The following is a 13,404-nucleotide window of genomic DNA, read 5'->3' as shown; positions in this document are numbered from 1 at the left end:
TTATCAAGAAGGGTGGCAATTTGATATTACAACATATTTGCAAAAATTATCACTGGCACCTAATAAACTATGATCATTGTGATGGAAATACCCCTTTAAGGATAAGGCCTCGTCCACATTTCCGTGTCAGTGACACGTCCGTGAAAAAAAGCATTAGTGTTTTATCTGTGAAGGTGTCCGTGAAGGATCTGTGCTTAGTCCGTGTGTCTGTTTTTACCATCCGTGTGTCATCCGTAATTCACTGACGTTGCTCAGCTGAAAACTAATTTCCAAAGTATCTCCTATTGGGCTTCGGTGAAAAACGGACGCACCATGGATGCCATCTGTGCTGTGTCCGTCATTTTCAGTGACCCATAGACTTCAATGGGTGTGCTTGGTTCACATCATGGTGCACGTCTCCGTGATTTTTTTTACTGACCCACGACCAGTAAAAAAATACTGAAATGTGAACAGACACATTTGAATCAATGGGTACTTGTGCTGTCCATGGAAAATGCAGACAGTACACGTCAGTGAAAAACAGAAATGAGTACTAGGCCGAAATCTGGAATAAAACTCATTAATATAGCTAAACGCGCCTACTTTTCCACCCACATAGCAAAACTGAAGTAAGTGTTGTAAGAATGCAAAAAGTCGCAAAAATTCATTTTTAAAGCCAGAATTCTGGAGTGGAGGCATGATAAATCAGAACCACTGACGTTTAATGTGTATATTCACACATCAGTGCTTTTCCACAGACCATGGCTCCATGGTAACACCGCGGAAGCATGCCCTATATTGTCCATGATTACGGATCCCTTATGCACATTGTAGCCTATGAGTCCGTAAAAAAAAACACGGACACAGCCCGGTGCCATCTGTGTTTGGTGTGTGGTTTTCACAGATTGTTCCTAGAAAATGCTCTGGAAGCCAATTTTCAGGAAAGCAGTGTCCGTGAAACAAGGATGACTAGGCTGGACACACTTCCAGCTTCCTGACTTCTGCTCTTCTGTGGATGGCCTCGATGGATGGACAGGAGTCCTCCTTTTTTGTGGCTGGATGAGTGAACTCTAGGAAACTCCTTGGAGTGACAAGGAAAAAGAAAAGAATGGCGGATGGTGTGCAGACAGTAACAGCAACTGTAACTCCCCCCACTCACCTCCTCTCACTGCAGCCTGGGGAGACTACCGTCCCAGAAGATCTACAGTCCCCAGTACTCTCTGCTCTGCACTGATGAGGGGCAATCAACCCGAAACAGCTGTCTGCAGATGAGATGCTGGCTTAATTAATATCCAAGTCATGTCTCAAGGCTTATTTTAAGAGCTGAACATTGACTTATAGGATAGCTGCCTTACATCTGGTGGCATTAGTGGCAGAGCTTGTTAAGAGCTCATTTGCATCCCATCCCTTCCCTCCCAGAAGATCCACATTCGCTGAAATTTCAGCCAATCACAGAGTGAGCTGAGGTCCCGGCCGTTCCTCTTTTCTCAGTAGCCAAGTACATGCATGGTGCCAGAGTGATTGGGTGAGTTACCAGTAAATCCCCTCAGTATAGTAGACAAATAAAAGGACTATTATGTTGGGGGAAAGGTATGTTGACAATTAGGGATGAGCGAATCGACTTCGGATGAAATATCTGAAGTCGAGTCGCATAATACTTCGTTTGAATACTGTATGGAGTGAGCGCTCCGTACAGTATAGAATGTATGTCTCACGAGACTTCGCATAATAACTTTTAAAATAAATTTCTACTGTAAAAAAAAATTCACGAACTTGGGTTCGGTTCCAAGTGGTACCTTGAAACTGAACCTACGTTCGGGAAATGTTTTTTTACAGTAGAAATTACTTTATGAAGTTATTATGCGAAGTCTCGCGAGACTTCGCAAAGTAATAACTTCGGCTCATCTGAGCCAATACATTCTAATACTGTACAGAGCGTTTGCAAGCCCTGGAGGAGTGGAGGATGGAAGTGGTAGTGGCTCTGTCTGTAACAGTCTATCACAGTGGCAAAGCTAACATTAATGCTCCATTGGGCCAGGGCAGTGGTGGACAAGGAAAGGAATTGTTACAATGGATCCGTAAAAAAACAAAACTATGCTATACGGATGTCACCCGTTTTTTCTTTGCGGATCCGTGTTTTGCGGGCCGCAAAATACATACTGTCGTGTGCATGATCCCTTAAACAGCAAAATACATTACTGACTGACTCCAGTGCTCGGTGATGCAGATTCTGGACCTTCTGGGTTCTCTCTTTCTGGAGTACTGTAAAAATGGTGAGTTCTTTCTCTCAGTAGATAGTCCTCAGAGAAGGCGAATCTCTGGAACTTTTGGCCTAGTCCTGTGAGGAATGACCACTTGTAGCTTCTTCTCACATCCTCTGCTGAAAAACAGACTGACTGAGTTAGAGGCAGACCTAACTCTACCCTCCAACTTCCTGCAGGCTCAGAGCCAGGATCATTAACTCTGATCTATACAAAAGCTATACTGGGTACAATACAAAGCAATACAATTAAATAGCAAATACCCTGGTCTATTGTACTGCATCCAGACTATTGTGCTGGGGGAATTGGGACTAATAGAACTGAGATAATGGCTATTGTTTTAGGGGGAGTTGGGAGGATATTATTATACTGTAGTTGTATTAACTATTGTGCAGGGCAGTAGGGGACAATACTATCACAGCTGTATAGACTATTGTGTTTGGGGGAGTTGAAGTGATATTATTACAGCTATATGGACTATTGGATTGGGATGGGGGGGGGGGGATAATATTACAGCTATGCCAGCCTGTTATGCTAGGGACTGATATTACTGCTGTACAGGCTTAGGCTACTTTCACACTTGCGTTTGGAGCGGATCCGTCTGGTGTCTGCACAGACGGATCCGCTCCTATAATGCAAACACTTGCATCCGTTCAGAACGGATCCGTCTGCATAACTGGTTTTTACAGATCTGATTTTTCACTTCGTGAAAACTCAGATCCGACAGTATATTCTAACACAGAGGCGTCCCCATGGTGATGGGGACGCTTCAAGTTAGAATATACTAAAAGAACTGTGTACATGACTGCCCCCTGCTGCCTGGCAGCACCCGATCTCTTACAGGGGGCTGTGATCCGCACAATTATTGTGCGAATCATAGCCCCCTGTAAGAGATCAGGTGCTGCCAGGCAGGAGGGGGCAGACCCCCTCCCTCCCCTGTATTAAATGTGACCAGTGCGGCCCCCCTCCCTCTATATTCATTGGTGGCCAGTGCGGCCCCCCCTTCCTCCCTCCCCAGTATTAAATGTGACCAGTGCGGCCCCCCTCCCTCTGTATTCATTGGTGGCCAGTGCGGCCCCCCCTCCCTCCCTCCCCAGTATTAAATGTGACCAGTGCGGACCCCCCTCCCTCTATATTCATTGGTGGCCAGTGCGGCCCTCCCTCCCCAGTATTAAATGTGACCAGTGCGGCCCCCCTCCCTCTATATTCATTGGTGGCCAGTGCGGATTCCCAGTATTAAATGTGACCAGTGCGGCCTCCCCTCTTCCCCCCCCCTAATTAAAATCACCCCCCCCCATCATTGGTGGCAGCGGAGAGTTCCGATCGGAGTCCTAGTTTAATCGCTGGGGCTCCGATCAGTTACCATGGCAGCCAAGACGCTATTGCAATCTTGGCTGCCATGGTTACTTAGCAATAAATAGAAGCATTATACTTACCTGCGAGCCGCGATGTCTGTGACCGGCCGGGCGCTCCTCCTATTGGTAAGTGACAGGTCTGTGCTATAGGCAATGCGCCGCACAGACCTTTCACTTACCAGTAGGAGGAGCTCCCGGCCGGTCACAGACATCGCAGCTCGCAGGTAAGTATAATGCTTCTATTTATTGCTAAGTAACCATAGCAGCCAAGACTGCAATAACTTCTTGGCTGCCATGGTAACCGATCGGAGCCCCAGCGATTAAACTGGGACTCCGATCGGAACTCTCCGCTGCCACCAATGATGGGGGGGGGGTGATTTTAATTAGGGGGGGATAGGGGAGGCCGCACTGGTCACATTTAATACTGGGAATCCGCACTGGCCACCAATGTAGAGGGAGGGGGGCCGCAGTGGTCACATTTAATACTGGGGAGGGAGGGAGGGGGGGCCGCACTTGCCACCAATGAGTTAAATACAGGGGGGGAGGGGGGGGTCTGCCCCCTGCTGCCTGGCAGCACCTGCTAGGCAGAAGGGGGCAGTCATGTACACAGTTCTCAGTATATTCTAACTTGTAGCGTCCCCATCACCATGGGAACGCCTCTGTGTTAGAATATACTGTCGGATCTGAGTTTCACGATCTAACTCAAATCCGATGGTATATTCTAACATAGAGGCGTTCCCATGGTGATGGGGACGCTTCAAGTTAAAATATACCATCGGATTGGAGAAAACTCCGATCTGATGGTATATTAATAATATTAATAGGGGACTCCTGACTTTACATTGAAAGTCAATGGGGGACGGATCCGTTTGAAATTGCACCATATTGCGTCAACGTCAAACGGATCCGTCCCCATTGACTTGCATTGTAAGTCTGGACGGATCCGTTTGGCTCCGCACGGCCAGGCGGACACAAAAACGCTGCAAGCTGCGTTCGGGTGTCCGCCTGCTGAGCGGAACGGAGGCCAAACGGTGCCAAACTGATGCATTCTGAGCGGATCCGCATCCACTCAGAATGCATTGGGGCTGTACAGATCCGTTCGGTGCCGCTTGTGAGAGCCTTCAAACGGAGCTCACAAGCGGAACCCCGAACGCAAGTGTGAAAGTAGCCTTATACTGCTAACCCCAGAGCTTATATGACCAGGGCTGATATGACTTCTGTAACTTATATGACCAGGGCTGATGTGACTTCTGTAACTTATATGACCAGGGCTGATGTGACTTCTGTAACTTATATGACCAGGGCTGATATGACTTCTGTAACTTTATGACCAGGGCTGATATAACTTCTGTAACTTATATGACCAGGGCTGATATGACTTCTGTAACTTATATGATCAAGGCTGATATGACTTCTGAAGGGGCTGATTACCATAACAGTCTCTACAGAGTCAGAGGGGCTGTTCTGGTCCACACTTTTCTAACAAAAGAAGCAAGGGTCCAATGATGTCCGGTTCTGAGTCGAATAAAGAAGAAAAGGAAAGAGAATGTCTACAATCTAATACACATCACTTGTGAATATCTGGAGTTATAGAGGACCTGTGATCTTCCCTGATATGTAGGTTATAGTAAAACCTTGTATTGCTCCTAACAATTCTAGAACGTTTCCTCTTAAAACTTTCTTTTATTCCTCCTCGAAATGTATGAATAAGGCCAGCCTACATGGAAACTTTTGTACTGCAACTGACTGCATTTTTATTTTTTTTTGCATCACAAAATGTCTTCATGTAGGCCTAGTCTTATTCATACATTTCCAAGAGGAAATACAGAGGTAGAAAACGAAGCAGGGAAATGTTATTTCATGGGGAATACAAGAATCATATTTACTAACACATGTCAGGACAGAAGACAGATGTGACTTCCATCTAGTCAGTGCTTTAGAACTGGTATCTCCCCAATAATATGGTCACTATATGGCGGTATAATTGGTTACATTGTTGTTTGTATAGAGGTAGCGTATACTTGTCCCTGACCAAAAAAAAAAATGGTGGTCTGTCTCAGACAATTTGATTATGTGTAATTTGTTACTCTTAAATTCTCCTTCTTGTTTTGATAGTGTGGATTACATATTTAAAGGGAACCCATCATCATAAAATGCTGAGCAATCTGGAATATATATAATTTGTTATAATTTTTAATTTACCTATTTAAATTCCTGCTCATTCTGGGCTTTGGAGTCAAGGAGGCGGTCCGTAGTAAATAAAGAAATGCAGATATATGATCATTACCAGTGTGCAGATCACAGTCAGTCAGGGTATATTTACATGGCTCATTTTTGAATGCACAAGTTCAAAAGCGCTTAAAAAAAATACATGGCCTTTATATAACGTTGGTGCTTCCTCCAGCAGGATGTGCTGCTCCCTTGCTGGTGTACAGTTAAGTAATTTTCTATGCCAAAAACTGCCACAGGAAATGATGAATGACATGGGCCTGCATGTCCGCCCTCTTTCCCCGCCATGCCACACCTCCTTTTTTTTAGATCTGTCGGAAAAGTGGCGTGAGAGGGGAAAAGTCGCAGATTTTGTCGTAAAATGGCTTGCAACAAAAATCTGCAAACGATATAGGCCACAAAAGTAACATGCATCAGTTCCTAAATGGGCCCCTAAGTGTATATTCACATGCAGCGTTTTTGACCGGCCTTTGGTGTGTTTTGGCCACTGCAGTTTCTGAATACATCTTAGAAGAGTTGGTACTGAAACACATACTAAAACCACAGGGGCAACAATGCATCCACAACCGTATCTCAATGTTTAATACTGCATTTGGCTTTATATAAAGTTTGACCACTTGGTCAAAAAAGTCTCATGTACATGTAGAGTCAGTGTCTTGTCAGCCAGTGGCGTGGTGAGGGCTGTTCAAGTCAAAAAATATTCTTTAGGTCACGCAGTCAGTATTTGGTCAGTACGTGTCATCAGTTTTTCTAATATTTCCATTAGACTATATCTCTGGAGGTTCCACTCCTGGTTTTGGCTTACAAATACTGATGAAAAATACCAGACAAATACCAAACCATTTGGACAGTGTTTTGCATTAGTGGTTATTATGTACTATAAAACCAGCAATGGTTACAGGGGCAGACACTGAAATCAGAGGGCCCCTGTGCAAGAAGTGTGGCTGGGACCTATCCCTTTAAGGGTGCATTCACACAACCATAATTGCATTTTGCGGAACGCACACGGCCAGCCCTATGATAGAAATGCCTATTCTTGTCCGCAAGTGCTCTATCTTTTTTGCTATGGAAAAATTGTGGAACGAATGCAGACTCAAGTATATAGTCGTGTGAATGCACCCTAATAAAAATGTAATATACTGTAAATATAATATAAATATATACAGTGCTGCCCATAATTATTCATACCCCTGGCAAATTTTGACTTAAAGTTACTTTTATTCAACCAGCAAGTAATTTTTTCACGGGAAATGACATACCGTATTTTTCGCCCTATAAGACGCACTGGGGGAAAAATAGCAGTGCGTCTTATGGGGCGAATGCTGCTGATTTTTCCGTATTTTCAATGATACACCCGCCGCGATGCCACGCGGCGGGTGTATCAGCTGTGAGGGAGGAGGGGCTGGGGGCCGGCATCTGCATTTATAATGACAGCGGGGCCCGTGCAGTGACTGTATTCTACTACACGGGCCCCGCTCACTGTATAATCGTATCTGTATTCTGTAATAGTTAATTGTGTATATAATGTAATCGCATAATCAGCGCTACTTACAACTACAAGCGCTCGGTAGGTAGCAGAGAGGAGGGAGGAGGCAGGCCGGGAGGACGGGCGGGCGGCGCGTCACTCACTACGTCACGCGCCCATGCCGTCCACTTTATGAATGAAGCAAGCGGCGTGGGCACATGGCGTAGTGACTCACGCTACCAGCGCCCGTCCTCCCGGCCTGCCTCCTCCCTCCTCTCTGCTACCTACCGAGCGCTTGTAGTTGTGAGTAGCGCTGATTATGCAATTACATTATATACACAATTAACTATTACAGAATACAGATACGATTATACAGTGAGCGGGGCCCGTGTAGTAGAATACAGTCACTGCACGGGCCCCGCTGTCATTATAAATGCAGATGCGACCCCCACCCCTTGTATTGAGGGTCATTCACTACAGGGACACTGTTATGGAGGGGATCTGTGGATGACACATAGCATAAGATGCTATATATGTGTCATCCACAGATCCCCCCCATAACAGTGTCATACACAAATCCCCATAACAGTGCCATCCAGAGACCCCAATAAGAGCCACCCACAGATCCCCCATAAGTGTCACCCACAGATCCCCCATAAGTGTCACCCACAGATCCCCCATAAGTGTCACCCACAGATCCCCCATAAGTGTCACCCACAGATCCCCCATAAGTGTCACCCACAGATCCCCCATAAGTGTCACCCACAGATCCCCCATAAGTGTCACCCACAGATCCCCCATAAGTGTCACCCACAGATCCCCCATAAGTGTCACCCACAGATCCCCCATAAGTGTCACCCACAGATCCCCCATAACAGTGCGTCACCCACAGACCACAATTAGTTCAAAACCCACCAAAAGCACACCTATTGGTTCAATTTTTTTTTTCTTATTTTCCTCCTCAAAAACCTAGGTGCGTCTTATGGGCCGGTGCGTCTTATAGGGCGAAAAATACGGTAGGTGTCTTCCAAAAGATAATAAGACGATGTACAAGAGACATTATTCTGGAAAAAAAAACATTTCTCAGCTTTTATTTACATTTTAGCAAACTCGCTGGTTGAATAAAAGTAACTTTAAGTCAAAAATTGCCAGGGGTATGAATAATTATGTATATAAGTCAAAGCCCTCAAACATGTATCACCGTGGAACTGCCTCTATGCCCCTGAAAACACAGCATGTCGGGTGGCTTGGGCTTCAAGTTTTAAACTAGCTGTGGTTCTGTTGCACTCACCCATGTGCAATGAGCAGGATTTGGGGTACGCTGACGCCACTTATGCAGTGGGCCAGGATGCGGGTGGATAATAGTCTGTATTTGTTGTGACGCCAATTGCAGCATGCGCAGGGTACTATCCCAGGGCCCTTCCAAGGTGTTATAATGCACGTCCCAGATTAGGAATGCCAGAGTGGTGTAATGGCCTATAATGTCTCTATAGGGTGGTGATAATTGTATCAACGGTGTCTCCTACCTGGGTACGACTGGACTCCTGGCTCACTTGCAATAAATTTGAGTGTGATGATAGGAGTAATAGAGGAATTTTGCAGCAGAAATGATGTCCAGACCTTTAGGTGAAGTTCAAATGTTTCTTTACTGAAGATAACTTGTATCCAAGCAGTATACAGCTTTGGTCTCTGGTCCCAGCAGGTTTTGGCAATCATTGGCAGGAATAAACACTTCTGCACTTTAAATGCGAGCTTGCAGGATAATTCGTCTGCTTGGTAGCTCTGTAATTGTGGCAGGAACTAATCTTTTGCACTTTTCTATAACTTCTGCTTTGTGGGGACAGACTAGCTGAGGAGGAATGGCTTCTCCTAGGTCTCTGGACTTAACTCACAGATCATTTCTCTGGGGATGCTTTCTTCCTGGAACTCTGGAGGTTGTAGTTAGTTTACTGCTTCTTCATCCAGCTGAGGCTGCAGGTGCTCAGCCTGGGTATATGATCAGGTCTCAGCCGAGACAAGATCCTTGCTGTCTTCCCTATGCAGGGGTTCTCCTGAACGCTATCACACAGCCTTCCCCAACAGGGGTGGCTGGCAGACTGACTCTAACTTCCTTCTCCACCCATGCTGCAGGATGTGGGAACAGTCCACACCTCCACAGAGGGGGAGCTAAGCTGGAATAATCCATTCCAGCTTAGATATACTAAACTAGGACTAGTACCTTGCCAATGCATTGCTGCCACCTGCTGGTAAACCTGGTAAATTACAGTAACAATTGTATTTAACATGGTTTTACATGCACATTTGTGAAGACATAATATAAATTATATCAGATGACAATGTAAAAGCTCTTAGAAGATAGTAGCGGGGTAGAGGTGTGTAGTAACACAACTCTGGGGTGTTACACATGGTGGAATTTTCCTCCAGAAAATCTGCAACATCAAGACCTCTCTCATGTTATCCTATCGGGCTTAAAGTGGTTCTCCATAAATATCAGATCAGCGGGGGTCCGACCCCCAGCACCCCCATTGATTAGCTGTATGAGGAGACAGCACACGCAGTGCGCATGTGCCGTCTCCCGTCTCTTTTCTTGCTACTGCTGCTATGTCTACGGCAAAGCAGCAGTTAGCAGGAAGACTTGCACACTGCACGCGCCGTCTCCTCATACAACTAATCGGTGGGGGTTCGGGGTTTTGCACCCCCGCCAATCTGATATTGATTATGTCACCAAAGGTCCTTTTGCAGGTCCTCAAAGAAGAAGAAAGAAGACGATGCCGGCTGCGTGATCAAGTGGATGAGGTGAGTACATTTTTTTTTATTTTTTTAACCCCTCAAGCAACATTTTAGTTAGCATTATGTATTAAGAATGCTATTGTTTTCCCTTATAACCATGTTATAAGGGAAAATAATAACATCTACACAACACCAAACCCAAACCCGAACTTCAGTGAAGAAGTTCGGGTCTGGGTATCACATTCAATTTTTTATCACGCGAGTGCAAAACGCATTGCACCCGCGCAATAAAAACTGAACAACGCAATCGCAGTCAAAACTGAAATTGCATGCGCACTTGCGCGGGTTTCCAGCAATGCACCCGGGATGCATCCGGAGCAAATCGGGGACGCCAGTGTGAAAGAGGCCTAAAGGGAACCTGTCATTTTTAACATAGTGTCTGAGCTGATTATGCAGCTCCTCTCAAAGTCTGCATGTCTTGTTTTGCACCCATGCAAACGTTAACACCAAGAGCACCCAAACTACCATCAGACAGGAGCCCCCAACATCAGGGTGTGCCTGAAGGAAGAAAGTCTGCCAACTGCGCAAAATGTCTTTAAGTGTGTTGTACAGGCATGTCTAGCAGTCAACGAACGCTGATAAGAGGTACACTACCCAAAAGTAGCCTCTGAGAGCCGTTTTATAGAGCAGTGGAAGAAGCACTTTTATGCCGTCTTGTGGCAAGGTCCACTGTCTAATCAGATGATATCTGAAATAACTTACTGTACATATTTGGCTGAGACTGAGGGCTCATGTACACGACTGTATTTTTTTGTCTGTTTCCTTTCCTTTTTTTTATAAAACATTCAGTTCAATGGGTCCACAAAAAAACGGAAATGACTCTGTGTGCATTCTGTTTCCGTATGTCCACATGTTCGTTCCGCAAAAGAATATAACCTATGTCCTATTCTTGTCCGTTTCGCAGACAAAGACAGGCATTGTTACAATGGATCCGTAAAAAAAAAGGATGCAATAGAGAAGTCACCGGATGTCATCTGTTTTTGTTTTCTTTTTGCGGATCCGCGTTTTGCGGACTGCAAAACACATACGGTCGTGTGAATGAGCCCTTAACTGCATACTGAGTTTTCCACAATCCAACATTCCTATTTAGGTGCATTTTTGTCACCGATTGTATATATAACAACAGACAGACACATGCAATGGCTCCACTGAGGGGTGTCTTGGTCAGGGGACCCCAAATTATTACAACTATACATACCATAAGTTGAGAACCTAGGATCTATTTTATATGCCATATATATCTGATCAGTGAGGGTTTGACTGCTGGACAGTGCAGTATTAAAGGGGTCATCAATATCAATTTGTGGGGGTATCGGACTCCACCAATCAGCTGTTACCTGCAACTGCAGTTCCAGGAAGTAGATGATGTACAGAGCCGGAACACCACAGCTCTGTCCATCTTCCCTTATGGCCCTCACACAGTATGATGTTCCTTTGTGCCCCCAACATAGCATGATACCCCTATAGTGTCTCTGCATACCTTATGATACCCCTGTATTGCCTCTGACACAGTATGATGCCCCCTTAATGCCTCTGACATAGTATGATGCCCTCTTTGTGCTTCTGAACACCTTATGATGCCCCTGCATTGCCTCTTGCACAGTATGATGTTTCCTAAAGGCCCCAATACAGTATGATGCCCCCTTAATGTTTCTGACATAGTATGATGCTCCTTTGTGCCCCCAACATAGTATGATACCCCTATAGTGCCTTTGCACACCTTATGATACTTCTGTATTGCCCCTGACACAGTATGATGTCCCCTAAAGGCCCCCCACGCAATAGAATGCCCCCACACAATTTGATGTCTCATTTAGTGCCCCACACACTATGAAACCCCCATATAGTATAATGCCCCCTTAAATATTCCCTATAAATGATGAGCCCCATTAAGTGCCCCCACACAGTATGATTGTCACAACCAGACAGCTGAGAAGCTCTGACAGGAGCCTTCCAGATCCTCCTCCTTGAGTTTCTTTGTTTTGGTTTCAGTTCCTCATCTCGTTAGTCTATCTCAGCTGTCATGCAGTTGGACTGATTGCTTCCCTTTAAGTTCCTCCCCATAATGCAGTAGTGTGCGGCTTATACAACTTCCTGGAGTGTGTGTGCATGCTGCTCCTATTTCCCAGTCCTCTGCAAGATAAGTGCTGTTCCTTTATTTTCTGTCTGCTGGATTTCAGGAGACCCTGACTCCCTCCGTGTCTAGTGTAGGGAGCCGGTGGTCGTGTCCCCTCACTATTGTAGGGTCTTCAGGTATTAGATAGCCGAGGTACGTGGATATGCGCCCATCCACCTTTGGGGTGTTCGCATAGGCTGAGCAGTCAGGGAGAGTGGCAGGTCTCAATCAGGGGTCTCCCTTTTGTTCCTTAGTTGTGGATTCAGTGAGTCATTGATTATATTGCTTTGTCTTGTTTCCTGTACACCATCCGTGACAATGATGCCCCTTTATTACCTCTAAATTGAATACTCACCTATCCTTCCCACAGGACTGTTCTGGTCTTCAGGTACAGCAGGCGTGATGACATCACCATTGTATTAGTTATCCTGCAGAGGGGACATGCAGCAGCAGTCCTGGGACAGAGGTCAAAACTGAAGTCTCTCTGGCTGGATCAGGGACAGTTGGGAGGCACGCGTCATGAGACTTTCTCCAGTACTTGTGAACAAAAATGATATGCAAACTGTGTAACGCTTCATTTTCCTGTGGCGGGGCTGTAGGGGAATTAACATGATAAAGTTTAGATTTCTGCTCTGTGTGGCAGTTACAGCAGGTTGGGATGTATTGTACGCTCACTAGCTTTTTATGTTGCATTACATTTTTATATGTATACATTGCTCATGTGATAGTTTGTTAGTGTTTGCTGGTGTTGCCTGACAATTCTATATAATTTAGGTGATTGATACCGGTATGTGTAATGCAGCCGCTTCTCTTATATATAATAACTGGTTTCCCAGGCAATTACAACTTTGGTGATCAGCAAGTCCTAGAGATTTGAACCACTGTGATGTACCAGGAAGTGGGAGGACACCAGGGGTGGGACTGTGCCCTTCTAATCCTGGCCTCACATGGAGGCTTTATTGTTTCCCTGTTAGGTAGATTCTGTGTGCAGCATTTTTCAAGTCCCTTTGCTGTGCTCTGACCCTCCCCAACACTAAATACTGTAGATGCTGAACCAGGAGATCTGGATCTTGTGAGTATAATAGTCAGTAAAGTGGAGATATTCAGTGCTAGCTGAAGGACACTGCTCTTCCTGCCATTGAATGATCACCATGGGGGACTCCCCTTGAAGACACATTTGTGAAAGCTACTACTAAGGAAAGTCTGGAG

This window comes from Bufo bufo, chromosome 1 (genome assembly GCF_905171765.1).
Source record: "Bufo bufo chromosome 1, aBufBuf1.1, whole genome shotgun sequence".
Classification (NCBI taxonomy): Eukaryota; Metazoa; Chordata; class Amphibia; order Anura; family Bufonidae; genus Bufo; species Bufo bufo.
This window is presented reverse-complemented; position numbering follows the sequence as displayed.